Source organism: Podarcis tiliguerta, assembly GCF_965153285.1.
Source record: "Podarcis tiliguerta genome assembly, chromosome: 10".
Classification (NCBI taxonomy): domain Eukaryota; kingdom Metazoa; phylum Chordata; class Lepidosauria; order Squamata; family Lacertidae; genus Podarcis; species Podarcis tiliguerta.
This window is the reverse complement of record NC_139543.1, coordinates 18121653-18146083: the sequence shown is the minus strand read 5'-3', so window position 1 is coordinate 18146083 and position 24431 is coordinate 18121653. Positions and strand designations below refer to the sequence as shown.

Below are 24431 nucleotides of genomic sequence, written 5' to 3'. Positions count from 1 at the left end.
TAGACCGTACACCCATGGTTCAGAAGATTGGCAGGTGTATAACTGGATACAGTAGTACCTCAGTTTACATAACCCTCTGGTTACATGAACTTCGGGATGTGAAAGCGGCAAACCTGGAAGTATTTTATCGGGTATTTGCCATGCGCACATGCACAGAAGTGGTCTTCCGGTTGTGAAAACCTCAGGATCCGGCCAGACCTCTGGAACAGATCCTGTCTGCAACCAGAGGTACCACTGTACTGAATTTGGAACTGCCCCTCTGACTCCATAGCAGCCTTTTGGCGTCTCTGGATTAGGGCAATCTTCAAAAAAGACAAAACCCGCCGTGTGAGTTACTGTAATATTTAATTTAGATTGCTTCATTGAGCAATTAATCAAGTAAAAGAAAGACAGTGAATGAGTAATGACCTTGAGTGGACTTCTAATATCCCTAATAAATTAAAATTATTGATCCCCTGCCTGTAACCAGGAAATCCCAAAGCATCTTCAGGCCAGGCTATAAAATGTACTTATCTGTGACATCAAATAAGCACTGTGCTTAGTCAAAGGACTCTCTATTTTATAATGTACAATCATCTTCCCCATTGCAGAATGGCTTTTAAACATATATAATAGAGCTGTATATGGCTATGAGGGGTTATTCTAGTCATTTGACTTATTTTCTTCATAGGTGCTGCCAAGGATGGCTTGAAAATCCTCCCCAAGGACAGGTAGAAGAAGCTTCAGAAAGATGACTAAACTGCTTGTGCCTCGGGCAGTTGGCAAACTCTTCCATCCCTCCTGATTTTCTCCGTAAAGTTCATTTCTTTAGTGCTTCAGTAATTAACAGATACCAGCAAAAATAGATGTGTGCCTGTTCGTCCTTTAGACATTGTTCCAGAAGCATCAATAATAATCAGGGCTGGCTCAAGAAATTTTGCTGCCTGAGGCAAAGGGGGGAAAATATGCTTCCAACTATTTGACATATAGAAGCTGACTGTGCTGGGAGTTGAATCTATAGAGCCCTCCAGATTGGTGTGGTTTGCAGATGCATTCTGCAACATGTCATTGACACAATAATAGTGGGTTTATGCTGGACCAGCACACATCATTTCTCTTGTTAAGTTGTTCTGTGATGCTTCCCCAACGTTATCAAATTACACGCTTCCTCCACAGCACAACTAAATTGGGAGAAAAACCAAACCCTGGAACATTTGTGGTATAAAAAGTTACAGGGTCTCAGCAGGAAGTTACAGCAGGTACTGAAAGTGATATTGGTTGGTTGGTATCTGTTCGTCTCAGGAGACAATGGAAAAGTGCACTCAAACCTTTGGAGAGTTACAGCACCTGCTGTGGCTGTAGAGATTGCTACAGGAGAGACATGTTTCATTGCAGCTGGGGCAGAGGAAGGTGTCTGGTTGTGCTGCTGCAGATGCACCAAGGCGTTTCTTTCTTCTGTGTTCATCCCAGCTGTCATTCTTCCTCTGGCTGTTGTGTATAAACAACCTGACCGATTGTCTCCAGGCACTGTGGTCATCTGCAAGGGATTTCTGCATAGCGGGGTTAATTTCACCAGCCTTCATGCCTTGTTTGTAGACATCTTTGGAACACAGACTTGGTGCCTGAAGCTAGCTCCCCTTGGAGATCCTGCTGCCTTCTGTGTACTTGACCAAGCCATCATAGAGGTTGCTGGGACAGGAATGTGAACGTGTTGGGAATGTGGGCTTGGGAGAACACATCTTTGTTTGAGACTCTGCCCTGCCATGTGATGCCCAAACTATTCCCGACACAGTGCATGTGGAAGGCATTGAGGTGTCGCTCCTGGAGGATGTATTTTATTTATTTATTATTATTAGAATTTATATACCTCCCTATACCCAGAGGTCTCAGGGCAGTTCACAAAACAGATCACAATACAGAACTTAATTCGTTCTGGAGGTCTGTTCTTAACCTGAAACTGTTCTTAACCTGAGGTATCACTTTAGCTAATGGGACCTCCTGCTGCTGCTGTGCTGTCACTGCATGATTTCTGTTTTCATCCTGAAGGAAAGTTCTTAACCTGAGGTACTATTTCTGGGTTAGCAGAGTCTGTAACCTGAAGCGTCTGTAACCTGAAGCTTCTGTAACCTGAAGCGTCTGTAACCCGAGGTACCACTGTATATAAAATCAAAATCAAAATAATAACCCAACAACACTGCCCAAAAAAGAACCACATGTTAAAAGGGTATAGGATGTCAATCAGGTCAACCAAAGGCATGGTTAAAAAGGAACATTTTTGCCTGATTCCTAACGGTGTACAATGACGGCCAGTGGCGTTGCGTGGGTTGTCAGCACCTGGGGCAAGGCAAGTAATTTGCGCCCCCTAACCCAGGGCAAGGGAAGTAATTTGCGCCCCCGCTGCACTGTCCCTCCCCCAGATAGTCCCTCGCTCTCTCTCCGCACCGCACCACATGCCTGGCACCCCCCCCTCCACAGTGGGCGGCGACCCGGAGCTCGGATCGGATTTACACAGCCAGCACTGCAGTGAGAGAGAGTGAGTGAGCCAGGTAGGGGCAGAGAGCTGCGTGTGCGAGCGCACCCCCCCAGATGTTGCGCCCGGTGCAGCCGGCCCCCCCTGCACCCCCCACGCTACGCCACTCCAGGTGAACTTCCCTGGGGAGAGGATTCCACAGACGGGGAGCCACTGCAGAGAAGGCCTGTTCTCATGTTGCCACCCTCCGGACCTCTTGAGGAGGAGGAACACGAAGGAGGGCCTCAGAAGATGATCTCAGGGTCCGAGTAGGTTCATATGGAAAGAGGCGGTCCTTGAGGTATTGCGGTCCTGAGCCATTTAAGACTTTATAGGTCAAAACCAGCACTTTGAATTGGGCCCAGAAACGAATTGGTAGCCAGTGCAGTCAGACCAGGATTGATGTAATATGTTCAAACCGTCTTGCAACCTGCAACCTGGCCGCTGAATTCTCCACCAGCTGAAGTTTCCTAACCGTCTTTAGAGGTGTAAGTTGCCCATGTCTCACCACACAAGCCTGGTAGACCTTCCTCTGGGTATTGGTTGGTATTGAAAGCCTGGATACCATCTGTCAGGAGTGTGTCCAGGAGCCAGGCCTTGTGACTGGTAGGCCATCGCAGGACTGGGGCCTTCCTGAGTTTGGCCTGGAAGGGCAAGGTGTGGCCACACAGGTGAGAGTGGACAGAAGACTCGTAGCACCTGGTGGCAAGGGCCGGGAAGAGTACCGTATTTTTCGCCCTATAGGACGCACCATCCCATAAGGCGCACCTAGTTTTTTTGGGGGGAAATAAAGGGGAAACAATTATTTTTCCCCCAGGCGCGGGGCTGGGGCGGGGGAGGCCCGAGCTTTCCCCAACCCCAGCCCCCAAACAGGCAGCTCTCTGCAAGCCATGGGAGCCCAGCGCTGGCTCCCGCTGCTTGCTGAGAGGTCCGCGAAGCCTGGACGCGCTGAGCTCAGTGCGGGCAGGCTTCAGCATGCAGGCAACTCTCCGCAAGCAGCGGGAGCACTCCCGCTGCTTGCGGAGAGGTCCACGAAGCCTGGAGAGCGAGAGGGGTCGGTGCGCACCGACCCCTCTCGCTCTCCAGGCTTCAGCGAAAGCCTGCATTCGCCCCATAGGACACACACACATTTCCCCTTCATTTTTGGAGGGGAAAAAGTGTGTCCTATAGGGCGAAAAATACGGTATAGAAGACCAGCATTTACTTCTGGCTCTTTGCCACAGCAACATACTACCCACCTAGCTGAGCTTTGGCTTCCTGACTCCTGGTATTCTGACTCTTGGATCCTTGGCTTCCTGACTCCTGGTTTCCTGATCCTCAGACTCTTGGCTTCCTGATTTGTGGACTCCTGGCTTCCTGATTTGTGGACTCCTGGCTTCCTGACCCCTGGACTGCAGATTCCTGCTTCCTGACCTCTACCCTGGTCCCAACATACTGAGCCGGGACTCAGACTGCCTGTAACCCAGACTGTGACACCATCATGGGCACAATTGTCATGAATGCACAATAAAAAGGACGCGTGGAGGGCATTTAATTCAACATTGGTAATGGAACAGCATCCCCCACCAACTCTGAGGGCAGCAGGCTAACTTAGAGGTCACAAAGCACACACAGCTCTATCAGAGAGGAATGGCTGGGGTGGGGGAACTCGGGAAGAACAGCTGGCATGACATCTGCCTCTTCACTCTGCTTAATAATGATAATAACGTTAGTAATAATGACAATAATGACAATAATGACAACAGATGCTAGTTATCCACCTAAAGACTGTACCTACATCTATCTAACGTCTGAGGCAGCTCCAAGTGTTTACCGTCAAATGCTTTGAAAAGGTTGCTTCAGCTATGTTTCATAATTTATATAATACAGTAGTACCTCGGGTTCCGGAGGTCCATTCTTAACCTGAAAATGTTCTTAACCCAAGGTACCACTTTAGCTAACGGGGCCTCCTGCTGCCGCTGCACCGCTGCCGCACGATTTCTGTCCTCATCCTGAAGCAAAGTTCTTAACCCGAGGTACTATTTCTGGGTTAGCGGAGTCTGTAACCTGAAGCTTCTGTAACCTGAAGCGTATGTAACCCGAGGTACCACTGTATTTTGGACTGACCAATACGTTATTACTGGGATGAGTCCTACCATTAGGTAAAAGCCCTGTCTAACTGAGTATTCTGTTCACACAATGGCCATCAAGAGACCTATGAGAAGCCCACAGGCAGGGCAGGAGTGCAACAATATTTTCCCCCTGCAACTGGTATTCAGAGGCATACTGCCTCCATTAATGGAGGTCTTCCTTTATAGCCTTCCTTGAAAAATAAGTACCAGGAGATATATAGATATAGAGTCAAATAAGAGGTGAGCAATAAACCTCTGAAGTTCATTTCTGGCTATAGTTTCGATCCAAACTAGAAAACAATTCCTCCATCCTTCCCACTCACAGAGGCTGACTTGGGAAATATGGTGTCTAACTAGGCTTTGGGAAGGAGGTGAGAGGACTCTAGGACCCTGTCAGAGACTCACGCCTCCTTCCCCAAACCCGATGTCTCTCTCACTGGGTTTTGAGAAGGCGCCCCCCTCTGCTCAGCACCCAGTGTTTGTACACCTCTTGGAAAGCCCTAAATCCACTCCTGCCACTCACATTGTCAGGCCCCTGCTATTTGATTTGGCAGGAAATTCAAACTGCTGTCTGATGGTAGTCTGTTGCTTGAGGTTGTGACCACTGGGATGGTATATTAAATGGCTCAGGACCACAATACCTCAAGGACCACCTCTTTCCATATGAACCTACCCAGACCCTGAGATCATCTTCTGAGGCCCTCCTTCATGTGCCTCCTCCTCAAAAGGTCCAGAAAGTGGCAACATGAGAACGGGGCCTTCTCTGCAGTGGGTCCCTGTCTATTGAATGCTCTCCCCAGGGAAGTTCTCCTGGCGCCTTCATTATACACCTTTAGATGCCAGGAAAAAACATTCCTTTTTAGCCAGGCCTTTAGTTGACCTGATCAACATCCTATACCCTTTTCAAATGTGGCTCTTTGAGAGGGGGGTATTATTGGGTTATAGTTTCTATTTTTATTTTATATATTGTGTTTATATTTTAGATATTTTATTGTGTTTATATTTTATATATTTGTTTTATATATTGTGTTTATATATATGTTATGTATTGTGTTATATATTTTATATATGGTATTTTATATATTATATATTGTGATCTTTAAATGTGGAGTATTGCTTTCCTAGAGATCCTGCGTAGGTTGTATTTCTGTACGTTCTGTACATTCCCTTCTAAGCTACCCTGGCACTGCTAGCTCGGAATGTCTAAGTGATGTCATGACCTTCCTATCTAACTATATACATCCTCTCATCACCGCAGACTGGAAGAATGTTAAGTGCACTCTCTATAATCTCTGAGTACCACCCTATCAATCATAGATTACTGTGTTCCTGTGTTCCCTCTATCTAATGATGCGTAATGTCTTCATGTAACCTCTTGTATGTATATGCAACACTGTAACGCTTGTACGCACACCATGTGTAACCAATCAGCACCAAGCACATATGAGGCAATTGGGGTAATATACAATAAAAGGGACTCTCCGAGACTTGGTCTGGGAGATGCCTCCCACATGGCACCATCTACTCGTCTGTTGCTTATTTCAACCCAACATTTAAATATATATGATATTTAAATATATATCTTTAAGTATATAAATAAAAAAAATAAAACAAAACAAAAATATTATACATGCTAAAACATTGGGCTTTTCCTGGCAGCATGTTTATGCCTTGTGGGTGAGAGAGAGGGAGAATGGATCTGGTCATGCAATGGGGGCCCCTGTTATGACTGCATGGTAAGTGGTGCCTTCCGTGTATGCTTAATTTGGGAACACCATCAGGAAGAATATCATGACTGACAAATGATGGAAGAATTGCTTAGAACTCTGCAGGCGGAGCCAGTTTGCGATATTGCCTCTCTTTTTCAACATCTCCTGCCACTATTATCCTTTTGATGCTGCTTCTGATGAGAGCCAGTGTGGTGTAGTGGTTAAGAGCGGTAGACTCGTAATCTGGTGAACCGGGTTCGCTTCCCCGCTCCTCCACATGCAGCTGCTGGGTGACCTTGGGCTCGTCACACTTCTCTGAAGTCTCTCAGCCTCACTCACCTCACAGAGTGTTTGTTGTGGGGGAGGAAGGGAAAGGAGAATGTTAGCCGCTTTGAGACTCCTTTAGGTAGTGATAAAGTGGGATATCAGAATCCCAAACAGGTAGATTGGTGTGAGCCCCAGAGTAGCAATAGCCGTCTCAGCTATACTATATATTTTTGGCCTGCACAAAAATCAAATATCACACAGGAGCTATTTCCATATACTTACGACATTTAGGTCGATCAGTTTGTACTTCTAGCAAGATAACCCTAAAGCAATTAGTGCTAATATATTCCAAAAATATTGACTTTTTGACAAACACCGGGCTGCTTTATTACTCAAGTCACTTAGACTTAGGCTCGCAGAAAGAGGCTCAAAAGAGCAACAATTATTACACTCGTCATGATTAAGCTGGGCCAAAGGCAATTCTTTTTAACTAGGAGCTATCAGGTAAAAATAATCTATTAACTTGAGCACACAACTCCATTACAGAAAGACCCAGGGGCAAAAATTGGTTCCTAACAGTCAGATGAGCAAATCACTGGGAAACTGACAAACCTAGGAAAGGCTTTCTACCCAGATTATCCGCTGCCCAGGGAAACCTGCGATTAGCGCATTAGTCAAATGACAAGTGGTCCATGCAATGGAATAGGTTGCATTGTGGAAAGCTTGCTGTTCAGGATTCTAGCCATTGCACAAACCCAGTTTTACTCCCAGTCAATCGGCATTCCATGGCAATTGAGTCCTCATTAGCCTGTTTTGCATTCCCCAATTATTGGGGTTTTTTTTGTTTTGTTTTTTTGCAGTCTCAATTTGCCCACCCCCCTCAATATGTTTTCCACTTCTGCTTGCTGATACATCCCTCTTGTGCTTGCATAGGACTATAGTGGTACCTCAGGTTACAGATGCATCAGGTTACAGACTCCGCTAACCCAGAAATAGTACCTCTGGTTATGAACTTTGCTTCAGGATAAGAACAGAAATCGTGCTCCGGCGACCGTGGGAGGCCCCATTAGCTAAAGTGGTGCTTCAGGTTAAGAACAGTTTCAGGTTAAGAACGGACCTCCAGAATGAATTAAGTTCTTAACCCAAGGTACAATAATAATAATAATAATAATAATAATAATAATAATAATAATATATTATTTATATCCCGCCCATTTGGCTGGGTTTCCCCAGCCACTCTGGGCAGCTCCCAACCGAATATTAAAAATACAATACAGCATTAGTGATTAAAAATGTCCCTAAACAGGGCTGCCTTCAGATGCCTTTTAAAAGTAGGCTCATTGCTTATCGCCTTGACATCTGTTGGGAATGATATTCAAAGGTTGTGTGGAGTATCTCCGCTATTCCATGTTGTTTGTTTTCAAGAGGCACAGGCAGAAATCATTTCTCTACAAGGGTTCTGCAAGCACAGTTAAGATAATATCTCCTTTCATGCGTGGGAAGGGGAGCACGGTAGCTGTGCCTGTTATAAAATCTTCTGCATCTATGGGGAAGATTAACAGCTATACTGTACATGTAAATACATACTTCTCTAGTTTGAAGAGGTTAGCTCTAGTCATTAGATGCCCTGCAATTTTGCTCGTGTGCCTTTTGATTAGCATCTGAGAAGCATCGCCGAAGACCCAGTTCACTTCAAAGTATCAAAAGCTTCATTTCAATGGATCTTTATTGCGATATCATCCATGCCACATAGCACTCGCTAGCAGCAATACTGTTGTTATTTTGAAGAGGGGAGTACCCACTCAGCCAGAAGAGATTTTCTGCTAGCCTAAATTATGATAGAGTGCTACTTTCCTCCTGGATCTGAACTTGCAATGACTGATTGGTATGCAAGCAGGCATATTCCACTCAGAAGTGGAGAATAAATGGAGCTATTTAATCTTCATGCTTAAATTCCAAGGGGAGACCATGAATTTTCAGCCATCGACTCTGAATATGTGACAAGATGTAACTAAAGGATCCGAAAGCAGAAACAGCTGTTCTCCCGGAATAAAGAGTGTAAAAGGTTTACAAAGTATTTATTGGCACTGTGTACTGTTAACAGTCATCTTGTATTTTTATTGGTGAATCACCCCGATAGCTACAGACGAAGGGTGGTATACAATTTTAATAAATTATAATAACAATAAAATAATCAATACCTGCATGACTGAGTAAAATCTTAGAAGGAAGGAGATTTGTCAGTCTGTTGCAGCAAAAGCAACTAACGCTGTGTCCAGATTGTCAATATTTTGTGGGGCGGATTCAGGTGCACAGCAGAACTGTAGGTCCGTGTGATTCATTGGCTTAATGTGCTCTGTTACCCTAATGCAACAACTACAATTAAAACGAAACGAAAACCTGATCTTTTGTGGTTTGAAAAGCAATCCTCTGAAAAGTTTGAGATAGAATCATAGAATTGTAGATTTGGAAGAGACCCCAAGGATCATAGAATCATAGAGTTGGAAGAGACCACAAGGGCCATCGAGTCCAACCCCCTGCCAAGCAGGAAACACCATCAGAGCACTCCTGACATATGGTTGTCAAGCCTCTGCTTAAAGACCTCCAAAGAAGGAGACTCCACCACACTCCTTGGCAGCAAATTCCACTGTCGAACAGCTCTTACTGTCAGGAAGTTCTTCCTAATGTTTAGGTGGAATCTTCTTTCTTGTAGTTTGGATCCATTGTTCTGTGTCCGCTTCTCTGGAGCAGCAGAAAACAACCTTTCTCCCTCCTCTATGTGACATCCTTTTATATATTTGAACATGGCTATCATATCACCCCTTAACCTCCTCTTCTCCAGGCTAAACATGCCCAGCTCCCTTAGCCGTTCCTCCTAAGGCATCGTTTCCAGGCCTTTGACCATTTTGGTTGCCCTCCTCTGGACACGTTCCAGTTTGTCAGTGTCCTTCTTGAACTGTGGTGCCCAGAACTGGACACAGTACTCCAGGTGAGGTCTGACCAGAGCAGAATACAGTGGCACTATTACTTCCCTTGATCTAGATGCTATACTCCTATTGATGCAGCCCAGAATGCATCAATGGCTTTTTTAGCTACCGCGTCACACATCTAGTGCAACCCCTTGCAATGCAGGAATCTTAACTAAAGCATCCATGATAGGTGGCCACCCAACCTCTTCTTTAAAAACCTCCAATGAATGAGAGCCCACCACCTCCAGAGGGAGTCTATTCGATTTCATTGACAAGATACTGCCTTTGGACTCAACTGCACGGGTGACACCCATTCCTAAAAATGCAAACTTGATATACATCGATCTTTATATGCATTAACTCAGTGAAGCAAATCCTAGATTCAAGCAACTGAATGGAAATATTCAGTAAGTTCAGCTCCCTGAATTAATACGTACAAAAGACAAACAAGTCAAAGAAAATGACACAACATGTTGGGAGACACCTGAAGGCAGCCCTATTTAGGGAATCTTTTAATATTTGATGAATTATTGTCGTTTAATATTTTGTTGGGAGCCACCTAAAGTGGCTGGGGAAACCCAGCCAGATGAGTGGGTATTATTATTATTATTATTATTATTATGTTGTTGTTGTTGTTGTTGTTGTTGTTGTTGTGTAGTTATTTATCTCCTTGACATCTGAAGGGAAGGTGTTCCACAGGGAGGGCACTACTACTGAGAAGGCCCTCTGTCTGGTTCCTTGTAACTTCACTTCTTGCATTGAGGGAACCAGCAGAAGACCCTCAGAGGAGGACCTCAGGGTCTGGACTGAGCAATCGGGGTTTGTGTGTATATATGTTTGTGTGTGGACTCTCTGAACCTGAATTGCAGTGTGTGTGTCTCTCTCTGTGTTAAAGCTCCACCAGGGTCCTAAGGTAGATCACCCTAGATACGCACTTTTAACTTTGAAAGAAAACCATTCAAATTGCTTTGAACATTAGTTTGGCCCCTTTGTGGTTTATCTCACACCAACCTTTTGTGGTCTATTCTGGATTAAAATAACAAGAAATGCATTGAATTCAAGACTATGGCAAAGCCAAAGAGCTGAGAGGTAAGAAGAGATATAAACATAAAGGGGAAAGGGGTAACAGAATGTTCCAACTGCAATTTATTTGACAAGCATAGTTAATTTTTAATTTTGATAACATAATTAAGTAGCGAAAGCACCATAGGCTATCTTTAAAAATTAATAATGCTTCCGTCATACAAAGGGCTCACAGGAATGTGGAAGAAATACTGGGAAAAGAACAACAACCCACAAATAGCTGCGATTCAAAGAGGGCAATTGCACATGAACAAGGGTGCTGGGTAAATTTTCCTTTGCGGATCTATTTGCAGAACCTCCCATTCCCACAGGATCAACCAACTAGATGGGAGAGCAGATTGGCTTTCATCTTCAGGAGTGGGAGCTGCTGCAGGGACGATTTCAAAGGAAACGTCCGCTGCGTGCATGAGTTCCACTCTTGCGTGAGAATGACTTATTTGGCTTGCAGCTTCAGGTTGCTCTGACTCCTAAGAGAGCAACAGACCTTTCATGAAGATGTCATTTCAAAGCCATCAAATGTCATCAAACGCACGGCGTGAGCCAAGAAGGCGACGGGAGTGCACAGAGGACAAGGTGCAAGCAAACACAGTCCTTTTTCTCTACTCATGTAATTCGTACCTGGACTGATAAGCAGCTCAGAAGTGGTTCATTTTTTAAGCCCCGCTCTGTGCCCAATAAGCACAGGATGCCTTTGCTGGTGGCTTGGTAGCCCATAGATTGCAGCAATTCTCTGTGTGATGGGCTCATGGGGAAAAGCTGTCCCGTGAGCCCTTGCTCCAGTGGGGAGGGAAAAGCTTATATAAGAATGCTTCCCCAGGAGCTTACAGCCATTTTGCTTTGGGAGCTTCTTGCCTGCCCACTCTTGGGTTAGAGCCTTGATTGAGCAATTTTGGGTCACTGGTTGACAGGGCCGGAAAGGATTTACTTTCTCTCAACCTGATTTCCACTTGGTTGGGGTTTTGTTGTTGTTTTGCCTTTCCCACAGTGAAATTATGGCTTTAACAACAACAACAATTTATTATTTGTACCCCGTCCATCTGGCTGGGTTTCCCCAGCCACTCTGGGCGGCTTCCAACAAAACACTAAAATACAATAATCTATTAAACATTAAAAGCTTCCCTAAACAGGGAAGCTGTTCCCTATAAAGAATTGGTCTGAATTTATCCCATCACCGTTGTACAGTCTGGTTATTTTGCTGCTCTCATGGGTCACATAATGCGCCTGCCTGGGCAAAGAAAAACAGTCAGTAGGGGAAAAGAGAAATAGGCTCCCCCCTTTCTGCACTCCTGGTAAAGGTAAAGGGACCCCCTGACCATTAGGTCCAGTCGTGGCCGACTCTGGGGTTGCGGCGCTCATCTCATTTTATTGGCCGAGGGAGCGCGTGTACATCTTGCGGGTCATGTGGCCAGCATGACTAAGCCGCTTCTGGCGAACCAGAGCAGCGCACAGAAACGCCGTTTACCTTCCCGCTGGAGCGGTACCTATTTATCTACTTGCACTTTGACGTGCTTTTGAACTGCTAGGTTGGCAGGAGCAGGGACTGAGCAATGCGAGTTCACCCTGTCGTGGGGATTCGAACCGCCAACCTTCTGATCGGCAAGTCCTAGGCTCTGTGGTTTAACCCACAGGCCCACCCACCACTCCTGGTACACATTTCCAATCCGAATTTCAGGTTAACTATTAAATACATTAAAAATAAAAAAATAAAAGCACATTTATGCGGTGTAATCCTATACACGCCAGGATGCAGAACTCATTGAACTCAGTGGGGCTTATTTCAGAATGGACATGCATAGGACTGAATCGTTAAAAACAGAATATAAAAAATACAATGAATGAAGATCTCAGAGATTGAAACATAATCCTTATTGAAAACAGCAGATGCTTAGCAGGCCAAAGGTGCTGGAATAAAAATGTCTTTATCAATAGGCTGGGGATAGTCAGAGAGATGACTGTTTGTGCTTCATGAGCCAAAGTGCTTCACGATATTGGTGAAGGTCTTATTTCTTGCCATCATTCACTAAGTCTTCACACTAAGCAGGACACAGAGAAGGGGTAGGATAGTGTTCCTTTAGGTATCTAGCAATTTATGGTGATTGCCAACACTTGGGTTTGGTAGACTTTAACAGAAGGTCTTAGTTCAAAGACTAGGACCATCACTAGTCCTGCTCCATGTTGTCCTCCAAAGGTTTTACCTCGCCGCAGGGGTGGACCTACATTTTGAGGGCTTGAACTGTTTTGGGGGCCCCTTCGCAACCAGCAATGAAGTCTAGGTGACCACTGTTATCTTCTTCCTTTACAACATCTGTGCTACTGACTCTTTGGGATTGTTGAAAAAGATGCAACAAAAAAGTAATCAATTTGAGTCATGTGATTCAAACTGGGTCTACTCGGCCCATTTTTTAAAAAAAGCAATGTGAACTAAAGTCAATTCTGGGGTCCCGAATCCCAGAGGGGCCCTTAAGTTTAAGATACATTGGTTTCATAGTACATCTGTCGCTGCCTGTCTGGAATGTGTCATTGAACTCTTTCTTGCCTGCTTGGAAGATAAGAGAGAATTGTTAGTGTGTGTGTGTTGAAACCTCTAGCTTTTGTGACACTGGAATCTAGCCTACTGCACAAAAGTAAGAGACACATTCATTGCTCCACCCACTTCTGCCTCTGGCCCCACCCACTTCGCTCCACCCATTATTATTTTTAAAATGTATATGTCAGGGAACTGCCATTGGCTCAGAGATGAGAAATAGAAGGGCACTTGTGTTACAGGGAGCCTCCGAAAATCTTGCGAAGCAGTTCCTCTTCTGGGGAGGAGGAAAGAGGTGCAAGGACCAGAGGATGAGGAAAGCCCCACCACCAGTGGAGAAGAGGTGCAAGGACCAGAGGATGCTAGGGAGAGCCTTAACACCGCTCCTGGGCAAGGCGGACAGGAGGGAAACATGCCCTTGCCATCACCCATGCTGCGCAGTAGTCTGGGGTGCAGAGAGGGGCGGAGACGGTTGGGGATAACAAAACCTTTATGTTGGGGGAGATACAAAAAAAGACCACTCTTGGATTCTGCTCGCGATTGAGCCAGACATGAACTTTTGACGCTCTTCACTGTAAATAATTTGCACCAAAATAAAGCCAGGTAAAAGACAGGGTGGAGTCCTGTCTGTTTACTCTCGAGCATCTGCAACAGTATATAAATTTGTATTAGTTTTACATAAAACATAACATTTTCACATATTAAAAAAGGAAAGCGTTCTTTCGAACCTTGAGACCTCCTTCCTTCCCTTCGTCCATGGGTTCCAATTCTTAATTTTATTCCTGCATCTTTTACTGTAATCTATATAATCATAGTATCCAAAATCCAAGTTACATTACAAAGGTCATTGTATTCCTGCCAATGATTTCAGCTGTTTACGGTGATCTCTCAAATACGTTAGAAGGTTATTCCAGTCTTTTAAAAATACTTGGTCTTCCTGGTTTCTGATCTTTCCCGTCAGTCTTGCCATTTCTGCATATTCCATCAGCTTGGTCTGCCACTCTTCTCTGGTTGGTACTTCTTATTCTTTACATCTCCGGGCAAGAAGCATCCTTGCTTGCTGTCGTTGCATACATAAACAGCAGGGATGCAGGTGGCACTGTGGTCTAAACCACTGAGCCACTTGGGCTTGCCAATCGGAAGGTCGGTGGTTCGAATCCCCACTACGGGGTGAGCTCCCTTCACTCCGTCCCAGCTCCTGCCAACCTAGCAGTTCGAAAGCATGCTTTCTCTGTGCTCCAGTAGCGGTTTAGTCCTGCTGGCTACATGACCCAGAAAACTGTCTATGGACAAACGCTGGTTCCCTTGGCCTGAAAGCGAGATGAGTACCACAACCCCATAGTCACCTTTGACTAGACTTAACCATCCAGGGGTCCTTTAACTTTACCTTACATAAACAGTATTTTCTTTTCTTTTGGTAGTTTCGTGTCTATAATGCTTAACAAAAAAGCCTCTGCTTTTTTAACGAAAGTTATTTTTGTTAAGTTGTGGGTGAACATATCAGATGACGCAGCGATTCTTCAAACGGCTTTTGTTTATTCACAGGCCAGAACAGAACTGAACTGAAGAGTTCAGCCAGGCTGCTTATATAGAGCTCCACTACAATGCAACAGTAACAACTTTCTGTAACTATCCGATCACTGAACATCACTTTCAGTTCCTTATTTGCATATGTCGACCTGAGTGAAAACTATCTACAGTATCCCCCTGCTGGCCCAGGGTGAGAACTTCAGTACATAACAATTTTAAACATTTTTTTCATTATATATCATTTCCCAGAAAGCTTTTACCATCCCACATGACCACGACATACGATAATACCCCACCCATTGTTAACATGAGGCTCCTCGAAGTTTGCCCAGGAGCAATGTGGTCCTAGAATCATAGAATCATAGAGTTGGAAGAGACCACAAGGGCCATCGAGTCCAACCCCCTGCCAAGCAGGAAACACCATCAGAGCACTCCTGACATATGGTTGTCAAGCCTCTGCTTAAAGACCTCCAAAGAAGGAGACTCCACCACACTCCTTGGCAGCAAATTCCACTGTCGAACAGCTCTTACTGTCAGAAAGTTCTTCCTAATGTTTAGGTGGAATCTTCTTTCTTGTAGTTTGGATCCATTGCTCTGTGTCCGCCTCTCTGGAGCAGCAGAAACCAACCTTTCTCCCTCCTCTATGTGACATCCTTTTATATATTTGAACATGGCTATCATATCACCCCTTAACCTCCTCTTCTCCAGGCTAAACATGCCCAGCTCCCTTAGCCGTTCCTCATAAGGCATCGTTTTCAGGCCTTTGAGCATTTTGGTTGCCCTCCTCTGGACACGTTTCAGTTTGTCAGTGTCCTTCTTGAACTGTGGTGCCCAGAACTGGACACAGTACTCCAGGTGAGGTCTGACCAGAGCAGAATACAGTGGCACTATTATTTCCCTTGATCTGGATGCTATACTCCTATTGATGCAGCCCAGAATTGCATTGGCTTTTTTAGCTGCCGCGTCACACTGTTGGCTCATGTCAAGTTTGTTGTCAACCAAGACTCCTAGATCCTTTTCACATGTACTGCTCTCAAGCCAGGTGTCACCCATCTTGTATTTGTGCCTCTCATTCCCCCCCCCCCCAAGTGCAATACTTTACATTTCTCCCTGTTAAAATTCATCTTGTCCTCAAGGTGAAAAAGCTTCCTGAGTCCTTACCTAGTTCAGTACCACCTCCTCTTATAATCATCCCAATAAGCTAAAATTACCCTGCCAAACTAATGAATCTTCAGGTGTATTTGGACAGCCTGAAGGAGACCATAACCATTTCTAGAGCAATTTATAACTTGAATAAATCACAACCTCCCATTGATGCAGCTTGCCTTGCTAATGGAATTCTACAGTATTTCTGATTTAGTAACCTTTGAGATTATAAATATTATGTCAATGCTTACCTTAACTTGGCCCACACCGTATATAAATAATCCCTGTGGTCTGTGCCCTTGAAAATGTTCACATTGTCATTCCTAAGAAACATTAGAGGCAAGTGTGTGAAGGTTTTAGATTTAATGTGCCTAAATAATGTTCTTATGGTTTTGGACAGCAAGTTATCACAAAGGAGTGAAAACCTTTCCATCACAAGTATGGATCTGCGGCTGCCAGTGAAATAGTATTTCTGCCATTAAATGTTCCAGGTATTCTCATCTATAAAAGAGTTTCAGATCTGCTACAGCGCTAAGATGAAAGATGCTTTCTTAATTTTAGAAGGGGGAAATTTAAGCTGCAATCCTGTACCCACTTACTTGTGAGCAAGCCCCACTGAAATCAATGTAACTTACTTTTGAACAGACTTGCGCTGTTAACCATAGTTCTTTCTTCCGTTCTTCCATTTATATTCTGCCCTCTTCCTCCCAGTGGAGCCCAGGCTGGCAGGCACACGAATGATAAAAGAAGGAAAACATCTAAAAACACATCCAATACAAGTGCAGACTGGGAAAGAGCTGTACTTAAAAGGCTTGTTGGAAGTGGAAGGCTTTCAGTAGGTTCTGGAAAGACAACAGAGAGGGTGACTGTCATATATATAATAGGAGTTGGGGTGAAATTCCAAAGGGTAGGTGTCAAAATGGCTCCCATATGAACAAGCTGTTTGTAGAGAGAGATTATATTCAGCTGCCATTTTTAGAATATATATACATATATGGGACGCAGGTGGTGCTGGGGGTTAAACCACAGAGCCTAGGACTTGCAGATCAGAAGGTCGGCGGTTCGAATCCCCGCGATGGGGTGAGCTCCCGTTGCTCGGTCCCTGCTCCTGCCAACCTAGCAGTTCGAAAGCACGTCAAAGTGCAAGTAGATAAATAGGTACCGCTCCGGCGGGAAGGTAAACGGAGTTTCTGTGCACTGCTCTGGTTCGCCAGAAGCAGCTTAGTCATGCTGGCCACATGACCTGGAAGCTGTACACCGGCTCCCTCGGCCAATGAAGCGAGATGAGTGCCGCAACCCCAGAGTCGGCCACGACTGGACCTAATGGTCAGGGGTCCCTTTACCCTTTACCTTTTTATATACATATATAAAAACTATAATATATTTGTGTCCTTGTGACATCTCCCCCGATCCCTTGAATCCCACCCAGCAGGAAGGTTTTAAGTCTTCTTTGTGATCATATATCCTGGTTGTGGAGTGGACTGTAACTGGGTCCCAGTTTCCAATTTCCCTTCAGACCTCCCCACCCAAAGCAGGTATGTTGGAGGGTGATTGGCCTTGTTCTCTATGGAGACCATCAATGAAAGCTTGAATACAGCAGCTGTAGGGAATCTTCAGCCCTCCAGATGTTGTTGAGCTACAACTCCCATTATTCCTGGTCATGGGCCATGCCTCCTGGGGCTGACAGCAGTTCTAAACTCCTGGTTCACAGGAATCTCTATTTTCTATCCATTGCAACTTAATTATACACACAAACAAGTGGAGTTTGATCTTTATTTATTACCAGTTATTGGGGCCCTCAGGTCCCCTTCCAACATTATAAATCTCCTCTTCAACAGCACATTTTTTTCTAGAAAAAAAATTCTATTTTTTCTAGAAAAAGAGGTGCTGGAGCTCACAATGAACTTCTCCCTTGTTCTCTTAGAATGGCAATGGTGCCCACCTGAGAGGTGCTGGAGCTGAGCTCCTGTAAGCTCTGGTTGAAAAAATAAAAGCCCTGCATTTATGTAGGAAAAAGGCATGAGGCATGCATATTGATTAATGTGGGTGGAATTCAACAAAGTGCTACTCAGAGTAGACACATTTATGCTCCACCCCCATTGTTCAGCCCGGACACCGAGGTCCAGCTCCGAGGGCCTTTTGGCGGTTCCCTCACTGCAAGAAGTGAGGCTACAGGGAACCAGGCAGAGGGCCTTCTCGGTAGTGGCACCTGCCCTGTGAAATGCCCTCCCATCAGATGTCAAGGAAACAAACAACTATCTGACTTTTAGAAGACACCTGAAGGCAACCCTTATTTAGGGAAGTTTTTAATGTTTGATGTTTTATCGTGTTTTTAATATTCTGTTGGGAGCTGCCGAGAGTGGCTGGGGAAACTGAAAACTGCTTTTTTGCTGTTGTAGAAAATCCTCCTTTTAAAGAAAAACAACAACCCATGAGCTCACAATAAATGGGGAAGCGATACAGTTCATTGGTGGAGCATTTGTCTTGCATTCAACTTCAATCCATGAGATGGAGGGCTAGGACTGTATCCTGTCTGAAATCGTACAGAGACGCTTCCACTTAGTGCAGACACCACTGAGCTAGCTAGATCAATTGGCCACTCAGCTAGAAGGATCAATAGTCCGACTCAGGACAAGACAGCGCCCTATGTTTCTGGACATTAAAAAAGAGATGGAAACCACTTTAAAATAGAACAGCAAATAAAAACAGCTGCAGACGCAAAGAAACTGTGGAAGCATCAGATCGAACCACAAATAAAACATGCTGTACAAAAGTTTTTAACGGAGGGAAACAAAGTAGCTGCTCACTAACAGCTCAGAAAGCTGTCAAAGAGATAAACAACTACCTAACATTTAGAAGACATCTGAAGGCAGCCCTGTTCAGGGAAGTTTTTAATGTATTTTTAATCTTTGTTGGAAGCCGCCCATGGATGTTAAGTTGTGGGCGAACATATCAGATGACATAGCGATTCTTCCAAAGCAGCTCTTTATTTGTAAGCTGGAACAGAACTGAACTGAGGAGCTCAGTCAGCCTGCTTATATAGAGCTCCACTAGAATGCAACAGTAACCATTTTCTGTAACTAGCCAATCACTGAACGTCACTTTCGATCCTTCATTTGCATACAAACTATCCAATCACTGAACATCACTTTCGATCCTTCATTTGCATAACTATCTACAGTATCCCCCTGCTGGGCCAGGGTAAGAACTTCAGTACATAACAATGAAGGCTGGGGTAACCCAGCCAGATGGGCGGGGTACAAATATTATATATTATTATTATATATTATTATTATTATTATTATTATTATTATTATTATTATTATTGCCTGGCACCTAAATTTTGATAAGAAAAGTATGAAGCAGAGTTCTCTTGGGAAGGGACGCTTTGGGGACGCTTCTGTAATGTTGGGCAGATGGTGCTAGGAAGCCCCAACCGCTGAAATGGCACCACCGAGTTCCAAACCTGTGTCGATAGCACCTGCTCAGTCCAATAGCACGAATGAGAATCCGAACGCCGGCGGACGGCTCCTAAATCACAGGCAGGGCAAGAAAAATCTGTCCTGGAAGGAGGCTACGCGTTTTATGAGACTATTAAACAATTTCTCTCTTGCTTTGGTTATTGCAATTATAGCACCCTTGTTCAATGTCACAGCTGCTGCGCATTATTCATTTGAGAATAATAAAAAAAGACTGTTAAAAAAGAACCCCTGTAATTAGCATGTTGATCAGCCTGTTCGTTACTAGCAAGTAGTGACAACAAGAGCCTTTGCTCTCCTATAAAGTGCCATTACTTAAGGAATAGGGATGAATTAATCAAGATGATTGTAAGGGATACTAAAACACACACACACACCAAAAACCACACATTAAGGATTATTTCTCTTTTTTAACATATTAGCATATATTTCTTAATGAAACAGCATTCAGCCAGAAAGACTGTCCACCGAGCATTTATAATTTGGGTAACACATTGTTACAAGTATTGGAGCCTCAGCTTCAGGATCTGTCCTTCCAGTGAGCACTCAGGGCTGATTTCCATGCATTCTTAAGGAAATTAGCCCTGAGTGCTCACTGGAAGGACACATGGCTGGGGCCATTTGGTTTTTGCCTACAGCATAGCAAATTGTCACAACTTGTAAGTTTGTGGTTAGGCATTGGTTTATGGTTTGGTTGGTTGAGGGGCATGGATTGGCTGTGCCTGCCCCTCTAATGCTGCTGCTGCAAGGGATTCCGTTAAAGGAATCGGGGGCTAACTATTGCTTGTCCACTCTGTCAAGGGGGCTCGGGCCACTGCAAGAGCTCCTGGCTGCATTTGGGGAGGGCTGAGGGCAGGTTCCCTGCTCCGTCGCTACCCCCAAGTGTATTCCCCTTTTCTGACTTTCGCAGGCGTGTGGAATGTCAGTCTGTCCCCCAATGGGGGGGGGGGGGAGATAGTCGCAACCAATGCCTACGCAACCACTCACATTTTTGTATTTTAATAAAGTTGTGGCCAAAATTACGCCAAAAACCTTAAACAAAATTTCTGTGTGATGTGTGAGTTATTGGGGTGGCCCTGGGGACCTCGACACGCAATATATACAGGACAAAGCAATCATGGCGTCTTCTCACTTCTTTTCCAAGAGAGAGTAAAGAAGTACAATAGTACAGTGCAGTGGAAGAGAGATAAGACTGACTTCCGTTCTCGCACTTTCCAAGCCTAGAAAGTAAACACTGACATGTGATATAACAATCACACATCCAGCCACGGAGGAGTGAAATGCTAACAGAGCCCCTGTGATTAGTAGGATTCTGAACTCCTAGGACACATGAACACCTGATACAGTTATTCTGCAGAGAAATGAAGTTAGAAGAGCAGGTGATTTTCTAGGTATTTAAGGGCGGCCTCCCCACTTGCATGTCCTGTCTCTCAGAATTTGAGGTAAATCCCTGTATTTTGAGACGGCTTCTTTTTACACTTCCAATTTGTTTGACTAGCAAGTGACATTTTCTTACGGAAGCCTCTCTTTTGATCACTGAACATACACCAAATGCATTTGCTGTCATGTTGTGGCAAGCCTTCAAATATTTCAAGTGGGTTTGTTCCCCCCAAGCTTGTGCAGATTATCAATGCTCCTTGCTCATTAACACAAAGAGTAATAGCATCAGCCATTGGTACAGTATGTCGCCCTCTGGGCAGAACACAGCCAGTCTGTGTGTGATGTCAGCATTGGCCAGGGTTTTAATCTTCCCCTGTGGAGCTGAGGTTCTGTTCCTATCCAATTTACATTTGCTACTTAGATTGGAATTCTGAATCTTCTGAATATATCCTATTTTGCCGGGAGACAGAAGCTGTAGGCATCCCTGAGTACTTTAACAGCTGGATAAATTTTCCTCATAAAACTTTGCTATCAGTCCCATCTAGGAAGCTACATTATACCCTCAGAAGACTGGACCACCTAGCTCAGTATTGTACACTCTGACCATAGCTGTCAACTTACAGATTTGAAAATAAGGGACCAGCAGCCTCAAAAATAAGGGATCAGCAGTGAAAATAAGGGATTTTACTTAACCAGCTCCTTTCCTTTCCCCCATAACAGTCAATTGAAGGAGCCTCCAAAACAAATCCAAAGCTCCCCCTCCCACGAGATCACCACCCACCATTGTACTCAACCAGCTCCTTTCCTTTCCCCCCACCATGTGCCCCCGCTGCAGACAGACATTTTGCCCGGCAAGGGTGAGTGGGCCATTGATGACGTATCCATCCGATTCCGATCCGAGCACTCAGCACAGGTATGTCCAACTTCTGAACCCCTCCGAGCCAAAGGCAGAAAGCCCAGCCAGCAGCCAAACGAAACCTCAAGCCTCAAGGAAAACCACACTCTGCTGGGAAGCGCTGAGCAAAGGCGAGTCCCCAGGCAATGCAGCCGATTTGATCGGCACAAGGCACGCAAGCTCCACCCCGCAGTCATTCTTAGACTCCTTATTGGGTGAGCAACGCAGCCAAGCAACACAGATGGAGCCTCCCTCCTCCCTGGCCGGCAGCTATGACTCTGACTGCCAGCAGCTCTCCAAGATTTCAAACAGAGTCTTCTGAGATTTACCTGGAGATGCCAGGAGCAGTGGCATAGCGTGGGTTGCCAGTGCCTGGGGCCACATGGAGGAGGGGCAGGAGTTAGGGAAACAGGCAGAATACGCAAGCACATTCAACTGCCTAATGGTGTCCGCATCACCCAGGAGATTGCAACCACAGACATAAGAAAAGAAGAGTTGTTCTGTTCCATTGTCTGGAGAGGTCACTTGCTGCTTCGCATAGAGAAGCCATTTTCAATGAAGCCCAGCAACAGAAGTATGCAGCTGTATTGAGGCTGTAACAGGTGTTGAAATTTTGCACCCAGGGCAACTGCCCCGTGCCCCCTTCCCCATGCTACGCCACTGGCCAGGAACTGAACATAGGACCTTCTGCATGAAAACCATGTACTCTATCACTAAGCTATGGTCTCCATTTGAATAGGGATAGACGGAATAGTCGATTTTGGTTCTCCTGGTTTCTCATTTTTCCAAATTTGTCTTCTTCTGATGTGGAACATTGGTATCTCTCCAGCAGGCTTCTTCTAATTTGTAGCCCCAGTCATTAAAACATAAATTGAGCTAAGGAGAAGAATAAGAAAATGCACACACGCTTTAATCAGGTGTTTTCACTTGAAACAAATTTAGGGAATCTTCCTTGGGCAAAAGATCTGAGGGATGCTGAGGGAAGCCAAAGAACGGACAACTGGAGAAGCTTAAATGGTGCATTTCCCAACAAGAGATGCAAGGCAGGAGATGAAACAAACCTACCAGTGTAAGAAGGAACAAATCAATGCAACTTCCACCATGTAAAGTGAGTACATTTCAAGCTGCAGCCTTCTTCAGGGATACCTGTATCGATTTATACCGTAAATAAATGTAATACACATTTTACTGCTGCTGCTAATAAGTGCTGCTATTAATTATTGTATTAATTTTCAGCTTTAATATTGCATATTGGATTTCTGTTTCCTTGGTTAGCTGCTTGGAGAATTTATTTGAACCGAAGAGCAGGTTAGACGCACAGTCGTCGTCATCATCATCATCATCATCACCATGGGCAAAGAGCCATCTGCAAAGAGCAGTCAAAGAACTCAGCACTCCCTCTGTGCATTTGCATTTCTATCTTCCAAGGAACCCAGATCAACATTTTATTCTCCCCACTTCAATACACACTAGGCTAAGAGAGTAAATTTCACGAAGCTTCACACCTGAGTGAGGAACTGAGCTTGGATTTTCCACAACCATATGCAACACTCTAACCAATGCATCACCCTGACAGCATTTCACAGTTCTTAGTTTCCTATGAGCCCACCTAACAGGCATATACAGCTCTCCCTGATTCTTCCTTCCTTCCAGTGTACGAGTTAGAAAGAGCTCCTCATCCATACTCCGTATCAGACCAATGTTACATGGAGCACAGAGCTGCGAGGCATCTCTTTCAATCAGCATAGCATTTACTTCAGTACAGCTACCTTTGCAGCAAAGACACGGTGTAGGCCAGGGCTGGATAAATCTATAACCCTTCAGATTTTTTTGACTACAACTCCCATCGTCTTTCCTCATTGGCTGAACTAGCCGGGGCTGGTGAGAGTTGGGACTATGGAGGGTCACAATTGTCCATTCCTAATGATTCCATGTTGACCCATTGTTATTTTATTGTATATTCCTTACTGAAAAATAAAAAGTAGAAAACTACAAGTGCACAAAGTAAGATAAGACACAAACAAAAAGAAGAAACAAGAAATAGTACCCATGCAGAAAACAAAACAGAAAAAAGATAATGTGTACATTACAAAAAAAATGGGCAGGGATTGTTACTGCAGTTAACCAGGACTTAACCTAAAATGGCATTTATAAAAATGAATTCCAAATCTTGTTAAATGGCAAGTCTACATTTCCACACCACTTGTTAATTGTGTAGTGAGTTTGTAGATATCTTCAATCCAATCGTTAAAGGAAGCTGCACTTTTACTTTTCCAGTTCATCAATACCGGTCTTTTACTCCTGATGGGCTATGTCTGAATAATCAAATTCTTTGATATCAGAATGAAGAGCAATCTAAGGAAACTATTTAATATTGAAGTAAGACAGGGATTTGCATAGCACTGCCAAGGATTTAGAAGGACTCTCAAGGGGTGAGTGAGGCTGTAATTTAGCCTGTCAGCCAAAATCTTTCAACCTCAGACGGAACTAGGGGTATGCAACATCAGCCCATATGACAGGCTGGCTTGCAGTATGCAGCTCTGGAATTCGTCAGATCTGCTCTGAAATAGAATCCCAGAGCTGAAAGGGAACTTAGTAGTTATCTAGTCCCACCTTAAAAAATAAAGACATCACCTTGCCAACAAAGGTCCATATATAAAAAGGATAGTAAAAGCTATGGTTTTCCCGGTAGTGATGTATGGAAGCGAAAGCTGGACCATAAAGAAGGCTGATCGCTGAAGAATTGATGCTTTTGAATAATGGTGCTGGAGGAGACTCTTGAGAGTCCCACGGACTGCAAGAAGATCAAACCTATCCATTCTGAAGGAAATCAGCCCTGAGTGCTCACTG

At 44.5% G+C, this 24431-nt stretch overlaps 1 long non-coding RNA gene across 1 annotated transcript in view; it reads right to left on the bottom strand.

Annotated features, from left to right (window-relative positions):
• Positions 1–12480: 12480 nt before the first annotated feature.
• Positions 12481–24431, bottom strand: part of LOC310658291 — a 28305-nt gene continuing 16354 nt past the window's right edge. Inside the window, exons 2-4 of the long non-coding RNA XR_014502188.1 lie at positions 16463–17171; positions 16079–16150; positions 12481–12660 (exon numbers count right to left, since the gene is read on the bottom strand). This is a non-coding gene — a long non-coding RNA (uncharacterized lncRNA). The remainder of the gene's footprint in view (positions 12661–16078; positions 16151–16462; positions 17172–24431) is intronic.